Source organism: Pantherophis guttatus, chromosome 2 (assembly GCF_059756535.1).
Source record: "Pantherophis guttatus breed Tessera chromosome 2, ASM5975653v1, whole genome shotgun sequence".
NCBI lineage: Eukaryota > Metazoa > Chordata > Lepidosauria > Squamata > Colubridae > Pantherophis > Pantherophis guttatus.
Genome location: NC_142064.1, coordinates 10,081,278 through 10,100,963, shown reverse-complemented (window position 1 = coordinate 10,100,963; position 19,686 = coordinate 10,081,278).

Genomic DNA, 19,686 nt, shown 5'->3' with positions numbered 1-19,686 from the left:
TAGAACTCACCATCTCCTGGTGATCGGCTTAAAATCACCCAGCTGGCTTTCATGGTTAAGGAGGTACTAGAACTCACCATCTCCTGGTGATCGGCTTAAAATCACCCAGCTGGCTTTCATGGTTAAGGAGGTACTAGAACTCACCATCTCCTGGTGATCGGCTTAAAATCACCCAGCTGGCTTTCATGGTTAAGGAGGTACTAGAACTCACCATCTCCTGGTGATCGGCTTAAAATCACCCAGCTGGCTTTCATGGTTAAGGAGGTACTAGAACTCACCATCTCCTGGTGATCGGCTTAAAATCACCCAGCTGGCTTTCATGGCTAAGGAAGTACTAGAACTCACCATCTCCTGGTGATCGGCTTAAAATCACCCAGCTGGCTTTCATGGCTAAGGAGGTACTAGAACTCACCATCTCCTGGTGATCGGCTTAAAATCACCCAGCTGGCTTTCATGGCTAAAAAGGTACTAGAACTCACCATCTCCTGGTGATCGGCTTAAAATCACCCAGCTGGCTTTCATGGCTAAAAAGGTACTAGAACTCACCATCTCCTGGTGATCGGCTTAAAATCACCCAGCTGGCTTTCATGGCTAAGGAGGTACTAGAACTCACCATCTCCTGGTGATCGGCTTAAAATCACCCAGCTGGCTTTCATGGCTAAGAAGGTACTAGAACTCACCATCTCCTGGTGATCGGCTTAAAGTCACCCGGCTGGCTTTCATGGTTAAGGAGGTACTAGAACTCACCATCTCCTGGTGATCGGCTTAAAATCACCCGGCTGGCTTTCATGGCTAAGAAGGTACTAGAACTCACCATCTCCTGTGATCGGCTTAAAATCACCCAGCTGGCTTTCATGGTTAAGGAGGTACTAGAACTCACCATCTCCTGGTGATCGGCTTAAAATCACCCAGCTGGCTTTCATGGTTAAGGAGGTACTAGAACTCACCATCTCCTGGTGATCGGCTTAAAATCACCCAGCTGGCTTTCATGGCTAAGGAGGTACTAGAACTCACCATCTCCTGGTGATCGGCTTAAAATCACCCAGCTGGCTTTCATGGTTAAGGAGGTACTAGAACTCACCATCTCCTGGTGATCGGCTTAAAATCACCCAGCTGGCTTTCATGGCTAAAAAGGTACTAGAACTCACCATCTCCTGGTGATCGGCTTAAAATCACCCAGCTGGCTTTCATGGCTAAGGAGGTACTAGAACTCACCATCTCCTGGTGATCGGCTTAAAATCACCCAGCTGGCTTTCATGGCTAAGGAGGTACTAGAACTCACCATCTCCTGGTGATCGGCTTAAAATCACCCAGCTGGCTTTCATGGCTAAGGAGGTACTAGAACTCACCATCTCCTGGTGATCGGCTTAAAATCACCCAGCTGGCTTTCATGGCTAAGGAGGTACTAGAACTCACCATCTCCTGGTGATCGGCTTAAAGTCACCCAGCTGGCTTTCATGGCTAAGGAGGTACCAGAACTCACCATCTCCTGGTGATCGGCTTAAAATCACCCAGCTGGCTTTCATGGCTAAGGAGGTACCAGAACTCACCATCTCCTGGTGATCGGCTTAAAATCACCCAGCTGGCTTTCATGGCTAAGGAGGTACTAGAACTCACCATCTCCTGGTGATCGGCTTAAAGTCACCCAGCTGGCTTTCATGGCTAAGGAGGTACTAGAACTCACCATCTCCTGGTGATCGGCTTAAAGTCACCCAGCTGGCTTTCATGGCTAAGGAGGTACTAGAACTCACCATCTCCTGGTGATCGGCTTAAAGTCACCCAGCTGGCTTTCATGGCTAAGGAGGTACTAGAACTCACCATCTCCTGGTGATCGGCTTAAAATCACCCAGCTGGCTTTCATGGCTAAGGAGGTACTAGAACTCATGTTCCCCCACTTTCTACCCTGGTTCCCCATTTTTATGTTATATTATGATAATTTTAATAAAATTCTTAAATCATAAAGAAGCCGATTGTCATCTGCAACCAGAAGTTCACGTACATTTGCACTTCCAATTAACACTATTGGTTGCCCCCTAAGCCCACTGGATGACATCGCCTGGTCTCGCTGTTTCAGCAGAGAAAGGCTTAGGGATGATTCAGTCCTTGGCCAGTGTCTCTTTTCACTTTTGCCATTCGGCAGAAGACACAGAAGCCTAAGTAGGGGGTTGGTCTAGAAGACCTCCAAGGTCCCTTCCAACTCTGTTATTCTGTTCTGTTCTGTTCTGTTCTGTTCTGTATAGCCAGCTGGACAAACAGGTTTAAAAACAGCTTTTACAGCTGTCAGACTCCTAAACACAATATAGCACCACAAACAGATTAATGTGACGAATTTCACTGGTGCCAGTGTGTTTTGACCTAGGCTTCCTGAGTCATTAAAACACAGGAGTAGTCCCAAAAACCTCTTTGATTGCAACAGCTGTGAATTACTTTCATTCACAGCTGAGTCCCAATTAGTTGCAAAAAGTCCTTCGGGATAATCACCAACCTTTATCTCCCTTGACCTACTTGGCAAAGCCACACGGAGTCCAGAATCAAACAGAGATGCCGACTGGGAACAGTATTAACAATGTTGCTTTCCTGCAAAGTGCCCACATGCTTTTGCTCCTCTTTTAAGCCATGGGAGGGGGCCAATCATCTCCAGGCCTTATTCCCGAGTCGTCCCTTTTGTTTTAACTGTTCTTGCCTTCTGGCAGCTCTGCGCGCACTAGGAACAGGCTTCTCCTGTTCCTCTGCCTCTCTGATGTCTTGATTCTGGAGGCTCCGCAGGCTGCTGGTGGACCATAACACAGTATAGTGTGTAATATGTATATACCATGATATAAGATCATATACCAGAGTAATATACATGTTGCACAAAATATGATGTACATATGGAAATGTATGACTAGGCTTTTTTTCCCTAACTACTTGTATAAGGATTATTCCTTATATTATTCATATTGTCTTGTATTCTTGTATGGACTGCACTAGTAGTAAGGTAAAGGTAAAGGTTCCCCTCGCACATATGTGCTAGTCGTTCCTGACTCTAGGGGGCGGTGCTCATCTCCATTTCAAAGCCAAGGAGCCAGTGCTGTCTGAAGACATCTCCATGGTCATGTGGCCGCTATGACTAAATGCCAAAGGCGCACGGAACACTGTTTCCTTCCCACCAAAGGTGGTCCCTATTTTTCTACTTGCATTTTTTATGTGCTTTCGAACTGCTAGGTTGGCAGAAGCTGGGATAAGTAATGGGAGCTCACCCTGTTAAGCGGCACTAGGGATTTGAACCGCTGAACTGCCGACCTTTCGATCGACAAGCTCAGCGTCTTAGCCACTGAGCCACCGCATCCCAGCAGCAGTGAGGCTAAACTAATTTCGTTGTATACATGATGTACAATGACAATAAAGGCTTTGAACTGAATTGAATTTGAATTGAGCACAACCCTAATTCATCCCAAGCTTGCCTTAATATACTTTTCCATTAATATACTAAAAAAAAACCAAGCAAATATCTCACACTGATGTATTTTATTCGATTTACTAATTATTCACTTATTTAACGATTCCAATTGTTCTTACAAGTTCTATTTTCATCATACTGCAGTCACTTTCATCATATTCTTATTAAATCCAGCAAAGAGCTCCTCATATTTGTGCAAAACCTTCCATAACCTAAATTTATTTACTTTAGAATAGAATAGAATAACAGAGTTGGAAGGGACCTTGGAGGTCTTCTAGTCCAACCCCCTGTTTAGGCAGGAAACCCTACACCACTTCAGACAAATGGTTATCCAACATCTTCTTTAAAACTTCCAGTGCTGGAGCATTCACAACTTCTGGAGGCAATTCATTCCACGGATAAATTGTTCTAACTGTCAGGAAATTCCTCCTTAGTTCTAAGTTGCTTCTCTCCTTGATTAGTTTCCACCCATTGCTTCTTGTCCTGCCCTCAGGTGCTTTGGAGAATAGCTTGACTCCCTCTTCTTTGGGGCAACCCCTGAGATATCGGAAGACTGCTATCATGTCTCCCCTAGTCCTTCTTTCCATTAAACTAGACATACCCAGTTCCTGCAACCGTTCTTCATATGTTTTAGCCTCCAGGTACAATAAAGTATTGTACCTTTAAGTATCTTTATTGTACCTATGTTCTAAATTAACAAATCTATACTAACCTTTCCTTCTTGTGTTCATACATTTTTCAACTGAATTGCTGAAAAACAAACATCTCATCTTTGTTTTCCTTTCCTTTTTTGGCATAAAGTATATTTATGGATTCTGCTGATTTTCACCTCTTTTACCTTTTCAGTCAGAACTCTGCCAAACAGCTGTTCAGTCGTGGTTAAGAAATTAATCCTCTGGAATCTTCCAATTTTGGTATTTTTCCTGAAATGTATTGAAAGGGCAACATTTGCAGCCTTCCCATATGCATTCTCTCTCTCTCTTTTTTTACATAACTGTTTTTTAAAAATGAGTTATAGAAATTTATTTATTTTATTAAATTTCTATAACTCGTTTTTAAAAAAGTTATGTAAAAAAAGAGAGAGAATGCATATGGATCAGCAATAGATATCTTCACGAATAATATCGTGTTTCCCTGAAAATAAGACCCTGTCTTATATTTTTTTGAACCCCGAAAGAAGCGTGTGGTCTTATTTTCAGGGACGTCTTATTATTTTGGGGTGCGTGGAAGAAAGCAGAGGAAATGGCGGGGACTGGCTGCACATGCATTTAAATATTTTTGGGGAGGGCTTATTTTTGGGGGGCTCTTATTTTAGCACATGCACTCAAAAGCCCGATTGGACTTATTATCAGGGGATTTCTTATTTTCGGGGAAACAGGGTAGCTACATGAAATAACTATATATAGATTGGTAACAACAGCTGAAATGGCACAGACCTTTTTCTCTTTTATTGTATTTTTTCAATTAAGAAAAATATTTTCTATGCATTTGACAATGCAAGCGTTTTTATCTTTGGGTTTTGTTTTTCTGTTTCCCTGTCATTGCTTTAAAAGCAACAATAGAATTTTTTTTTTTAAAAAAAAAGTCACACGTTTACAAGTTTTCAAGTTAGTGTTTTGACTTTCTACTGGAATTAGCTGTCTTCAACACTCTCTAAACAAATACATTGATATTTTAACATTTCTCCAGGCATATCGTCTACATCAGTGGTGGGCTTCAAATTTTTTTACCACCGGTTCTGTGGGTGTGGCTTGGTGGGCGTGGCATGGCTTGGTGGGCGTGGCTTGGTGCGCGTGTCAGGGGAAGGATACTGCAAAATCCCCATTTCCTCCCAATCAGCTGGGACTCGGAAGGCAGAGAATAGATGGGGGCGGGGCCAGTCACCCGTTGCTTCTTGTTCTACCCTCAGGTGCTTTGGAGAATAGCTTGACTCCCTCTTCTTTGTGGAACCTAAATTTGACTCCCTCTTCTTTGTGGAAACTAACGCAACTTAGTTTCCTTGTGATTGGTCCAAAGTCACCCCGCCAGCTTTCATGGCTAAGACGGGACTAGAACTCACTGTCTCCTGGTGATTGGCCCCATCACCCAACCACTTTCATGGCAAAAGCAAGATTTGAATTCATGATCTCCCAGTCTCTAGCCTGGTGCCTTAACCACTAGGCCAAATTGGCTCATAGATACTATATCATGTCAGTATTAATTTTTTTACTCTTGCATTTCAGTCAGAACTGTTGATGTGTCATGGCCATCTTCAGGTTGGGTCCATTGCTACGTCCTTTCATCATCTAGCATAGCTTGGCTCAGTGGTGAAATGGAAAATTTATTACTACCGGTTCTGTGGGCGTGGCTTGCTTGGGGGGGGGTAATGTGACTGGATGGGCGTGGCCAACTTTTTTTTTTTTTACTTTTAAAACCATTTTTTTCTACAACCTCTTCGAAGAGGTTGTAAAAAAATGCTTTTAAAAGCCTCTGACGATCCCAGCTGAGTTGCCTGATCTTCAGAGGTTTTTAAAAGCATTTTTTTTACAACCTCTTCAGCCGAAGAGGTTGCAGAAAAAAATGCTTTTAAAAGCCTCTTGACGATCCCAGCTGAACTGTGCGATCATCAGAGGCTTTTTCTTTTTTACTTTTAAAAGCATTTTTTCAGCCGAAGAGGTTGTAGAAAAAATGCTTTTAAAAGTAAAAAAAAAAAAAAAAAACCAGCCTCTGATGATCACACAGCTCAGCTGGGCATGGGGGGGGGGCAGGGATTTTTGCTACTGGTTCTCCGAACCACCCGCCTCCATCGCTACCGGATCGGGTGATCCGGTCCGAACCGGGAGCATTTCACCCCTGGCTTGGCTCACCTGAGTGTTTCACACAATACTTTTTTAGTAAGAAAGGAAAAGGATAAATCCAAGTTTCTAGCTTGCTCCTACACCATGTAGTCCAGACAAATGCAGCACAATTTGAGCAGTGTGCCACAAACACAGCCCAAGTCCAGCTTTATCCCAGAACGTTCACACTGCTCTATTTAAGGCAGGATGTGAAATAGAGGAATTCATCTGGAAAGTAACTTGGAAATTCACATCTCACCGGCTCAAGAGATACCAGCAATCCTATCTCACAGCTAGTCCTCGAATTACGACCACGATTGAGGCCAGAATTTCTGCTGCTAAGCAAGTGTGTTGTTAAGTGAGCTTTGGCCCATTTTGCGACTCGCCTTGCCCCATTTGTTGCGGGAATCACGGCAGGTGTTCAATTAGAAACACGGTTGTTAAGCGAATCTGGCTTCCCCATTGACTCTGCGTGTCAGAAGGTCACAAAAAGGGATCACCAAAGTATGGAAAACAATCCTAAATCACTGTTTTCAGTGCCGTGGTAATTTCAAACAGTCAGTAAACGAGTGGTTATAAGTCAAGGACTACCTGTACACTGTTTAGATAGTTCTTTCTTTCTTTCTTTCTTTCTTTCTTTCTTTCTTTCTTTCTTTCTTTTTCTTTCTTTCTTTCTTTCTTTTTCTTTCTTTCTTTCTTTTTCTTTCCTTCCTTCCTTCTTTCTTTCTTTCTTTCTTTCTTTCTTTCTTTCTTTCTTTCTTTCTTTCTTTCTTTCTTTCTTTCTTTCTTTTGTAAGAAATCCAAAAGTGGAGATTTTTTCTTCTTCTTCCATTCAATCGTGTCCAATTCTTGGAAAATGTCCCTGCATTTTTCTTGGCAAAAGTTTTTAGAAGTGATTTGCCATTGCTTCCTTCCTAGGGCTGAGAGTGAGGGGCTGGCCCAAGGTCACCCAGCTGGCTTGGTGACTAAGGTGGAATTAGAACTCAAGAGTCTCCAGATTTTTAATCAAATGCTTTAACCCAGAGGTGGGTTTCAGCAGGTTCTGACCAGTTCTGGAGAACCGGTAGCGGAAATTTTGAGTAGTTCGGAGAACCGGTAGTAAAAATTCTGACTGGCCCCACCTCCATCTAGTCTCTGCCTCCCAAGTCCCAGCTGATCGTGAAGAAATGGGGATTTTGCAGTATCCTTCCCCTGGAGTGGGGTGGGAATGGAGATTTTAGAGTATCCTTCCCCTGCCACACCCACCAAGCTACACCCACAGAACTGGTAGTAAAATTTATGAAACCCACCACCGCTTTAACCACTACCCTAGCTGGTACCAAACTGTTCATTAAATAAATCGCAGATCACTGGAGGACATGGAGATTTTTGTATCTCTATCACCATCTAGTGGTTGGGTTTTTGGGCTCCATTTAGGGCAGGGGTGGGGAATGATGGTGCTTATACCACTTGTGGACTTCAACTCCCAGAATTCCTGAGCCAGCATGGGAGGAGTGGAGACTATGGCCCTTTTATACTTGTGGACTTCAACTCCCAGAATTCCTGAGCCAACATGGGGTGGGGGTGGGAGGGAAAGACTATGGCGTTTTTATACTTGTGGACTTCAACTCCCAGAATTCCTGAGCCAGCTGGCTTCCAACAAGCAAAGTGTAGAGGGGTAGCTGGATTTGCTTAACAACCACATGATTTCATCCAACGACTGTAGTGACTCCCTTAACAACTGCCCTGCTTAACAACAAAAGCCCTGGTCCTAATTATAGTTGTAAATCAAGGACTACCTGTGTTAGATTTATCAGATTAATATCTTGCTTTTCATTCAAGAGCTACATATAATCATTCAGCCTGGATGAGAAGCTTCATCCCTAGCTAGCAACTCCACCACTATCTTGGCCTGGTTTAAACCTTCTGTTTTCTGCCTGCCAGACACCTGATCTAGCCCAGGGCTGCAATTCGTCTCCTATAACAACTCTTGTCCTGTAACGAGAACCAGCCTCAAGTTCTTTCCATGAATGACCGTCTAGGAGGCAAAGCTATTTTTTTCCCCAAAAAATACGCAGAAACTCGTTCATACACAGCAGTGTTTCAGTTCTCTAGATATTCCAAAACCTTTAAGCCAATTTTGGCGCCACCGAATGAACTCAAACAAGAAGCCATTGGCTTGTAAATTCTTTTAACGACCATTTGAAGTTATGGCATTGAAAAAAAAGTGGCTTAAAATACGTTTTTCACAGGAGGGTTGCAGCATCCTCTCGGTCACACGATCAAAATTTAGGAGCGTTGTACTGTCCAGGGGGTCTGTAATCACCATTTATAACCTTCCCAGCAATGTCAATGGGGGAAGCCAGATTTGATAGATTAACAAAGTTAGAAGGGACCTTGTAGGTCATCTAGTCCAACCCCCCCACCCCCCCCACCCAAGCAGGAGACCCTACACCATTTCTGACAGATCTCTTCTTGAAAGCCTTCGGTGATGAAGCTCCCACAACTTCTGAAGGCAACTTCTGTTCCATGGGTTGATTGTTCTCTCAGAAAATTTCTCCTTATCTCCTTGTTCAGTTTCCATCCATTATTCCTTGTCTGGCCTTCAGGTGCTTTGGAAAATAGGTTGACCCCCTCCTCTCTGTGGCAGCCCCTCAAATATCGGAACACTACTATCATGTCTCCCCTGGTCCTTCTCTTCACTAGACCAGCCATGCCCAGTTCCTGCAACCGTTCATCGTATGTTTTAGCCTCCAGTCCCCTAATCATCTTGGTTGCTCTTCTCTGCACTCTTTCTAGTGTCCCAACATCTTTTTTATAGTATGGTGACCAAAACTGGATGCAGTGTTCTAGGTGTGGTCTTACTAAAGCTTTATAGAGTGGTATTAGTACCTCTCATGATCTACCAATCATTGATCTTGATTGTATCCCTCTGTTAATGCATCTTAAGATTGCATTGGCTTTTTTGGCTGCCGCCACACACTGCTGGCTCACATTGAACTGGTTATCCACTAAGACTCCAAGATCCCTCTCACAGTTACTGCTATTAAGCCTGGTTTCACCCAGTCTGTAGGTCTACTTTTGGGTTTTCTTGCCTAAGTGTAAGACTTGACTTTTCTCTACATTGAATTTCATTTTGTTAGATAGGGCCCAGTGTTCAAGTCTGTCAAGATCCATCTGGATCTTGAGCCTATCGTCTGGGGTGTTGGCTATTCCTGCCAATTTAGTATCATCTGCTTAATTAATTTGCTTAATGACCCCATGATTCACTTAACTCACTCTCTCTGCCATATACCATCTATAAAAGGCATACATATTTAGTGCAGTGGTGAAATCTAAAATTTGTTACTACCGGTTCTGTGGGCGTGCCTTGGGGGGGGGTAATGTGACTGGGTGGGCATGGCCAATTTTTTTTTTTTTTTTACTTTTAAAAGCATTTTTAATACCTCTTCGCTGAAGAGGTTGTAAAAAAATGCTTTCAAAAGGTTCTGACGATCCAAGCTGAGTTGCCTGATCGGCAGAGGCATTTAAAAGAAAAAAAGCCTCTAAAGAGGTTGTAGAAAAAATGTTTTTAAAAGAAAAAAAAAGCCTCTGATGATCAGGCAACTCAGCTGGGATCGTCAGAGGCTTTTAAAAGCATTTTGTAGTTTTAAAGTTGAGAACTACCTGTACAACCTCGGTTGAAGAGGTTGTAGAAAAAATGGTTTTAAAAGGCTCTGACGATCCCAGCTGAGCCGCGCAATCATCAGAGGCTTTTTTTTTTTTTACTTCTAAAACCATTTTTTCGGCCGAAGAGGTTGTAGAAAAAATGCTTTTAAAAGTTTAAAAAAACCCTCTGATGACTGTGCGGCTCAGCTGGGCATGGGGGGGGGCGGGGGGCAGGGATTTTTGCTACCGGTTCTCCAAACCACCTGCCTCCATCGCTACCGGATCAGGCAATCCGGTCCGAACCGGGAGCATTTCACCCCTGATTTAGTGCAAATATTGTGAAGTCACTTGCAACTAAATTGCATATATTGGGCAAACGTTCTCAAAGTATATTTTAATGCATGCAAAAAACCTGCACATTGGGGAAAAAATAAAATAGGAATGTGTACTCTAATTAAAGTCTGAGGGGAATCTAGCAGGATGTCACAAATCAAAGGTGAGTAGACTGGTCGGTGGCTGCTGCCAGGTTTGTGGGGTGGGGGTGGGAGGTGAAGGGTGCAAAGGGAGGGGGAAGTTCAAGTGGGGTATGTAGGAGTATGAAAGCGATACTGCATCCGTCGGGAAGGGTGCAGGAGAGGTGCCATACAAGTCAGGGAAGGTACAAGGGAGTTATACAAAATTCTGACAGTGCTGAACGAATTGTGATTTTGACTGGTCCAAGGGTGGGCTGCAGGGGTTCGGGAGAATCTCTAGCTAAGATTCTGTGCAGTTCGGAGAATCTCCAAATCCCACTCCTGTCTGGTCCCACCGGCCCCACCCTACCCCTCCTAGGAGTCTCCACGCGGCCCGTTTTGAATGCAGGTAAATGTAGGACACGCGTGGAGGCTCAGGAAGGCCAGAAAGGGGCCCGTTTATGGCCTCCAGAGGGCCTCCGGAGCCTGGGGAGGTCGTTTTCGCCCTCCCAGAGGCTTGAGGAAAGCCTCCGGAGTCCGGGGAGGGCAAAAATGCTCCAACAGTAGTGAAGTCTAACTAGGCCACGCCCACCCAGCAACTGGGCAGAGAACCTCTTGCTAAAATTTTTGAAGCCCACCCCTGGACTGGTCCTCTGGTTACAACCGTCTCAGCATCCCCATGGTTACACGATGGTGATCTGGGCACTTGGCAACCCATTCCCTCCTCCCCGATTTGAAGGGACAACCGCACATTTTCAGTGTCCCGAAAAGAATTATTTTAAATTTACCTTCTCCATTCTGTTATTGATCTTGTTCTAAGCCACAAACATTGTAGACTTTTACTGCCAGGGAAGTTACACCAATTCTACCATATCCCTTTCGCCGCTCTGTGTTGCAAACATGTTATTTGAGGTGTGATGCCCTGCACTGTAGATTAGGAGGGGAGCAATGTTGATTTGGTTATGATTTTTTTTTTTGAGGAGACAGTATGATGAATTTTTAGATTTTTCGTTCCTTTCTTGTTCTCATTTTTTTTTTCCCAGCAGATGGTTTGGTAATTTTCTACCTACATACTTACCATAATCCTAAAAATCTAAGAATGGCAAAAAAACAACAATACCCCACTTTGTCCAAAGATACAGAACAGAATAGAATAACAGAGTTGGAAGGGACCTTGGAGGTCTTCTAGTCCAACCCGCTGCTTAGGCAGGAAACCCTACACCACTTCAGACAAATGGTTATCCAACAGCTTCTTAAAAACTTCCAGTGTTGGAGCATTCACAACTTCTGGAGGCAAGTTGTTCCACTGATGAATTGTTCTAACTGTCAGGAAATCTCTCCTTAGTTCTAAGTTTTGTCTCTCCTTGTGAATTACTTCACACCTGCTAACCAGTGGTGGGTTTCAAAAATTTTTATTACCGGTTCTGTGGGTGTGGCTTGGTGAGCATGGTAGGGGAAGGATACTGTAAAATCTCCATTCCCACCCCTCTCCAGGGGAAGGATACTGCATAATCCCCATTTCCTCCCGATCAGCTGGGATTTGGGAGGCAGAGAATAGATGGGGGCAGGGCCAGTTAGAATTTTTACTACCGGTTCTCCGAACTACTCAAAATGTCCACTACCGGTTCTCCAGAACTGGTCAGAACCTGCTGAAACCCACCTCCGCTGCTAACCCAAACAATAATATTTAGATTTTAATATTTAATTCCTCAGTTTAGAAAGATCTTTTTGGGACTCCAAGTTATCCAATACAAACCGATATCTTTTTTTTTGAAATTCCAGATCGTTTAGCTTTGGTCAGTATGAAGCAACTCTTGTGTTGTGAGTGCATCCATTTTGAGCAATGAGCTTTTTCAGATGTCGTCGGCGAGAGGCTTTTTTTCCAAAGTTAAGTCTGCATTATCAAAATCAAGTCTTTCTTATACAAAAGTAATAAACACTATTAACCCCCTGCACTTGTGTTTTTGATGACTCTTAAAAAACCAAATCCTTTGCGCAATATTCATTCTTCAGCAAGAGAATCCTCCACTTGAGATATAATAATTCTCTTTTTAAGAACTTTCCACTGATATATCCCATACTTTCCTGGTTACTATTTTTTTTTTTTAAATTAAATTTCAAACATTCAGTCCTCCCTTAGAGAAGCCCATCTTACGAACATATTTCTGTATTTTGAGTTCTGCAGCTGGGCCTAAATTTCAATATTGAACCAGATTTCCCTTGCTGAATATCTCAATTCAGGCTCATGTACCTGGTCTGCATGTAGTGAGATGACAGATAAGAAATAACTCATTCAAATTATTTTACATTCTTTATAGCTGGTTGTTATCCAATCCACCCCATTGCTTTTGTAGCCAGCTTCTTACATGCAGTGTCCAGATGGTTCGTCTTTTTAAATCACTTTAAAATTACTTTAAAATTACTCCGTATTTCTCAGGATTCTTCACATTTCATATTTCTTGAACTCCCACCAACTTGGCTCAGAGGTTTTTGTTTTTGACATTTGTCCTTTTTTTATTTGTTTGGGGCCTTTTTTTCCTGTCCAGTCAAGATATCAAAAAATATTTGGATATGGGTTAGAAATGTAAGATTCACACAAGCTCAAAATTTAAGAGAGAACTTTTACAAAATGTTTTATAGATGGCATTTAGACCCAAAAAAACTAGCCTACATGTATCCAAATTTACAATCTAAGTGTTGGCGATGTGAGTGTGAAGATGCTACATATTTTCATATATGGTGGACATGTAAAAAAATTAAGGCTTTTTGGATAAAAATATGGTGGATTATTCAAAAGATTTTAAGGAAAAAAATTAAATTTACACCACAGTTTTTTTTGTTGGGAATAGTCACGGATTGTACTGTAATAGAGACTAAGTTGGTTTTGAATTTAATAACAGCTGCCAGGTTACTGGTGGCAAAGTACTGGAAGAAGGAAGATCCACCTACCATTGAGGAATGGACATTAAAAGTTGTGCATCTGGCTGAGATGGCAAAAATTTCATCATATCTTAAAGATCATTCAAATGAAAGATACATATCAGAATGGAGAAGATGGATTGACTATATGCAAAAAAAGTATCCGAACAAGAAGATTCATATAGCTTATGAATGAAATATTTTTAAGTAGTTTATGTTTATAGTTCTTGAGTTATAAGGAGTTAAAGATTTAGGGAGAATATGAATGCAATAATTTGTTAGCCTATCTTAGCTTTATGTTTGTGAATGCTATACCCTGTGCCTGTTCTGGGAAGTCTAGGGGGGGGGGAAGGGGGGAGGGGGAAAAGGTGGGGGGGAGAAAATGTTTGTATTTCTTATAAAACTTTTTAATAAAAAATACATATATATATTTTCTTCAAGCAAGGCTTCCACATTTCCAGGGTTTACTTTAAAAGCTCCTTGGCTACTCGGTTGTGTGAAATGCCCCCAAGGATGAGCTGCTATCTAAAGAATGGGAATAGAAAAAAAAAAAAAAAAGACCAATTTCTCTCTAATTTTCCCAGAGATGTCCTGTTAGAACCACATTTTACTTAGGAAAGGCTGTTTTTGCTCTCCAAAATGAGATAGGTTAGGGATGAGGAATTATGGCCCCCTTTATGACCTGTGGACTTCAACTCCCAGAATTCCTGAGCCAGCATGGCTGGCTCAGGAATTCTGGGAGTTGAAGTCCACAGGTCATAAAGAGGCTATAATTCCTCACCTTTGACAGGTTATTCTGTCCACCCTGAGATGCATTCACCACACAACTTTATGAAATCCTTTAAACTAGTCCTCGACTTACAACGGTTCGTTTATTGATCGAAGTTACAACGGCACTGGGAAAAAAAGTGACTTTATTACCACTGTTCACACCGACAGCCGTTGCAGCATTTCCCTCAGGGTCACGTGACCAAAATTCAAAATTGCTTGGCGACTGGCTCGTATTTATGACGGTCGCAGTGTCCCGGGGTCCCCTTTTCCTACTTTCTGACCAGCGGAATCAATGGGAGAAACCGGGATTCACTTCACAACTGCAGTGATCCGCTTAACAGCCGCGGCAAGAAAAGTCGTAAAATGGGGCAAAGCTCCCTTAAAAACTGTCGCGCTCAACAACTAGAAATGCTGCGTCCGTAAGCTGAGGACTACCTGTATTAAGTTATGATGAACGTAAATTGCATAGCGCAGGGCCGCGGGGAAGGTTCCTGCTCGGCTTTCACGCGTACCCTTTTCCAGGAGACTCCATTCCACTTCCACCATCCGGTTCTCTCGGACCGCGAGTGTTTTTGTCACCTTTGAAACGCATCAGGCCTTTTTAAGGTGGTTTCACATTCTTTTATCGTTCTCCCTTCAAGAACGTGTTTGATCGAATGAGATTCGACGCGCCTCGTTTGGGGATCGAAAAACTTTGGATTCAATTCCAGGCCACAGCTGGGATTTCAAAAGGCCATTTTTTTTTTTTTACAAAGGCCTTTACAAAGCATTTTGGCCACATAGCCATTAGCGAGAGAGCACGGTGGGCAAAGCCTGAATGGTGAGTCAAGTCCCTTCTGCCAGGAGGTCTTTCAATCTAGATCAGTTGATGGCTAACCTTTTTGCCGTCGCGTGCCAAAAGTGTGGGGAGCGTGGGGGGGTCGCACGCACGTGTGCCCACACCCATAATTCAATGTGCCCTGCCCCCTGCGCATGTGTGCATGATCCCCACCCCCGCACTCCCCCCGCTTTTGGCACACAATGGCACGGTAGGCCTGTTTTTTGCCCTCCCCAGGCTCCAGGGGCTTTCTTGGAACCGTCTTCCCCACCCCCCTGAAGGCCCTCCGGAGGCTGGAAACGGCTCGTTTCCTGACTTCCGGTGGGACTGGAAGGCCCATTTTTTGCTTTCCCCAGGGTCCAGAGGCTTTCTAGGAGCCTGGGGAGGGCAAAAACGGCTTCCCCCCCTCACCAAAAGCCCTCTGGAGGCCAGAAACAGCCTGTTTCCCGACTTTCGGTGGGCCCGGAAGGTTTGAAAATTAGCTGGCTGGCACGCGCATGTGCGCTGGAGCTGAATTAGGGCATTGGTCGTGTGCCCACCAATATTGCTCCGTGTGCCACCTGTGGCACGCGTGCCATAGGTTCGCCATCACAGATCTAGATGATTGAAGGAGCTGCTTTTCCTCCGATTCCATCATGAATGCAGGCAGAATATTGATCTAGGCGACTTGACTGTAATACAGCTGAGATGATGATATACGAGAAATGCTTTGCAATCCTTCCTTCGGTCACAACAATAGGTAACGGGATGCGTTCTGTCCATTAAGGAAAGCCGAGCTCAGGAAGCACCCTGGTTGTGGTTGAACTGCAAACTTAACAGCGAGAGATGGATCGGAAACAGATTCCGTTTTACATTGACGGGGTTATCCGTAAATTTGGAAGCTACCTATTAGCAATATAAGAGATTATCTGTAGCTCAGGGTTGAACTGTGGGGTCCTTGGTGCTGAGCTGGGTTGTTTTCTTGCAGATGTTGCATTACCCAACTAGGTAACATCATCAGTGCATAGGGGTAAGGAAACATCTGCAAGAAAACAACCAAGCTCAGAGAGCACCGAGGACCCCACAGTTCCCTTTTCGGCAGAGAGCTGGAGAAATGTTATGATCAAGTTTGCAAAGAGGGTGGATTCCAATAGTGGTCCCCAAGGCAAATCTGATTTTTGTAGAGTTTGATCGATGGAGCTCCAGTTCCATTGGACGGACGAGGGAAGCAGATAGATCTGGGATCTTCACCGAAGCCGAATGTGTTGGCGACAGCTTGGAAATGGCTGTGGCCAGCGACCTTTATGGCAGAGGTGGGGAACGATGGCCCCTTTTATGACTTGTGTGGACTTCAACTCCCAGAATTCTGAGAGCTGGCTCGGGAATTCTGGGAGTTGAAGTCCACAAGTCATGAGAGGGCCATCGTTTCCCCCACCCCTGTTTTATGGAAACCATCTCAGGAAGATTTTCCCCCCAAGAAAACGTCGCCACAAAAAAGCCTCACAGGCTACAAAGCAGGGTATTGTTTAAATAATTCACTCTATTTTATTATTTTCCTTTAAAATAGTTTAAACTTTATGCTACAGACTTGTTTCAAAAAAAAAAAACAAAAAAACGAAAAACCCAGAAAGTTTCATCTTGCACATATATATACATATATATATATATACACATACATATATATATATATATGCAAATATCACACATATATCCATATACTATATATATATAGTATATATATATATATAGTCATTCAGCATCACTCTATTTTTCCCCCCTCCAGACCATTAAATATTACATGGAGAGAAGAATGTGTGTTAAAAAGAACTTTTTTTGTGTTTTTTTTTTTTTACTTTTTAAACTCAGCAGTTACACAAACAAATTCTAACTTTCCCTCCCTCTCCCACCCAAAAAAAAAAAAAAAAATTCCTTGTGGAAGATGTGAACAAAGCTGTTAAAACCAGACCTGTCAAGAAAATTAGAAGCCCGAGCGCCTGGTGCTGCAGCGTGCCAAATGCTTGTAGCTAAATCAGGAACTTTTTATTTATTTATTTTTTTGCAGCCGAAAATGCCAACTTTACTGAAGGTTCAGTATGACGGCCAACCCAAAGTGGGCACTGTGCTAAAAAAATAATAAAAATCAAGTGCATCGATTCTATACCATACAATGGCTACAATCTCACTTTTCAATAGAGCAAAAGACAAATCGAGACAGGTTTTGTCGCTCTGCCAAAATAAAATACAAAAAAAACAAAAAAAAACCCCAACAACAAACTCCAAATCCTTTATGCTATCCAGTGATTGTATTTTTTTTTCTTCCTCGTCCTTTAAAAAAAAAAAATTACTTTGTAAAGTCCTTCGAGAGAGAGGAAAAATGTAGTGTTTTTAATTTAAAAAAAAAACGAGAGGGGGAAAAAAAAACAGGTTACCAAGCTAAAAACCTCATGATTCCTTTAGAACAAACACAGTGCACAATTGGAAGCAGTTTGGTTAGAATGCAGTCAGTTTTTTTTATATATACATGGAAGTCACAGCAAATACAAACTAAAAAATAGCTTTCCCCATCCCCTACCCTCCTCTTCATTTTAAAGGGTAATCCACCAGTATGCTCCTCCAGATGCTTCTGATACTGGCCAACAACACGAAGAGACTAAATACTGGATTTATTCAATCAGTAGATCAGTTAGAGCTATAGCTTTCCTTACTAGAAAAAAGAAAAGAAAAAAGAGAGAGAAAACCAAATAAAATCCTCCACTTTTTCTGGATTTGGGGGGGAAAGTAGCACAAAACTGCGCCAAAGGCCAGATTTCACCTGCTCCTAGTCTTCAGACACTCCCATCGGATCTGCTTCCCCTAAGTGTCGCTTCATGGTGTCACCGTTTCAGTGGGAAAATTGAAAGTGTACAAGGGGACACAACTGCAATTCTGTGGACCTTCCCTCTCGGAGGTGGCCTTCCCTTCGGCTATGGGGGGCGGGGGGGGGAGGAACCCAGCACTGTGTTATGGCCCATCGCGACTTTATGCACGCCTCGCACGTTATGGGGTAGCGCCCAAGCTAGGGAAGCGACCAATGACCTCGGTCTGATGATGTTCCCATGTGGAAATTATGGGATGGTCTCCTGGCTTGAAAGAACCTGATCTGGACACACCGGATCCTTAAGAACCACAAGATGGAAGGATGGGGATGAGCAACGATGAGGCTTTCGGACGTTGTGCTATTCGTGCGGGTTATGCATTTGGGCAACATCTGGACAGGTGCGTGCTGTCATCCCTAGGCCGGTCTCTCTTTTGACTAGGGAAGGGGGGGGGACACGTAAATACCCCCCTCCTGCCTGGTAGGAAATAAGACTCACGTTTCACAAGGTGTCAATGCCCATTTAAGGGAAAGAAGAGAACCTTCCTTAGGTCAAGAGATGCAGGGTTGCAATTCTTCCCCAAATCGGTTAGGATTTACCATATTTTTCAGACTATAAGACGCACCTAAATTTATAGGAGGAAAACAAGAAAAAAAAAGTTTTTGGCCTCCACATGTCGGATTTTCGCCCTCCCAGGCCCCAGAAGCACTCTGCATGGCTCATTTTTGCCAAAAACGGGCCCGTTTTTGCCAAAAACGCACCCATTTTTGGCCTGTGGAATGCTTCTGGGGGCCTGGGAGGGTGAAAATGCAATGCACGGAGGGCTATAAGACACATACGTTAGTATGGAATCAAGTTCATGTGAAGTGTTAGTACTGCTACCATGTTTCCCTGAAAATAAGATCCTGTCTTATATTTTTTTGAACCCCGAAATAAGCGCTTGGCCTTATTTTCGGGGAGGTCTTATTATTTTGGGGCGCGTGAAGCAAGACGGGGCTCCTCTTGCCGTCTTACCTGATTTCCAGCTCTGTCTCCCTAACCCTAACCAGAGGAAATGGCAGGGAACGGCTACGCATGCGCTTAAATATTTTCGAGGAGGGCTTATTTTTTGGGGGGGGGGAAGGCTTATTTTAGCGCATGCGCTCAAAAGCCCGATTGGGCTTATTATCAGGGGATGTCTTATTTTCAGGGAAACAGGGTAAATTTTCACCCACTTTTAGTGGGGGGGGGGGAGAAGGTGCGTCTTATACTCCGAAAAATACGGTAATTTCACATCCTGAAATCAACTTTAGGGGAGTGGGGTTCTAGTGTCAAGAGGGGAGGGGGTGTCCCACAAGGAGCTGGGCCTTTCTGAGTGTGCCTACCTGTGCTTGGGTATGGTTACCACAGCAGGTGCATTCCGAGGAACGCCGCTTCCGTTGACATCTGATATAATGGCCTCGCTCCATCAGGGTTGTTGAGGCACAAAGGTGCCAATTCCAGATCAAAATTCCGGGCCCTTCGAATAGGCCCCCAAGCAACCCTGCAACCTGTTTCTTCCCTGGTTAAACGTTCCCTAGCCACCCCTAGCTGTTAAAAATCTCACCGTTCTGTAAAGGGGTTGTTGGTTCATTTGTCCTTTTTAAGGATGGATGAACCCCTCTGAATTTCGACATCCGACAGCTTTCAACCCACCCGTTTGGCTCCACCGAGTCTAACACAAGCCAACAGGATTTTTGTTAACCGAATGGGCTCGTGACCTGGGGGGTGGGGGTGGGCGTGGGCGTGTTTTAGCTCATGCTTCTGAATGCAGCGAAGGACAGGATGTTCCAGGGTCTTTTATTTTTTTTAAAAAAAACCTGACCAAATGTAGGGTTGTTTCTCTCACAATTTTTTTTTTTAACCCAACTAAGCTTGCAGGGAAATTCTTCCTGATTTGTGAGCCTCGCCTTTCTAAAGGGTGGGTGCAGGAAGAGAGAAAGCTTCCTTTAAAGCAGGGGTCTCCAACCTTGGCAACTTTTAAGATTTGTGG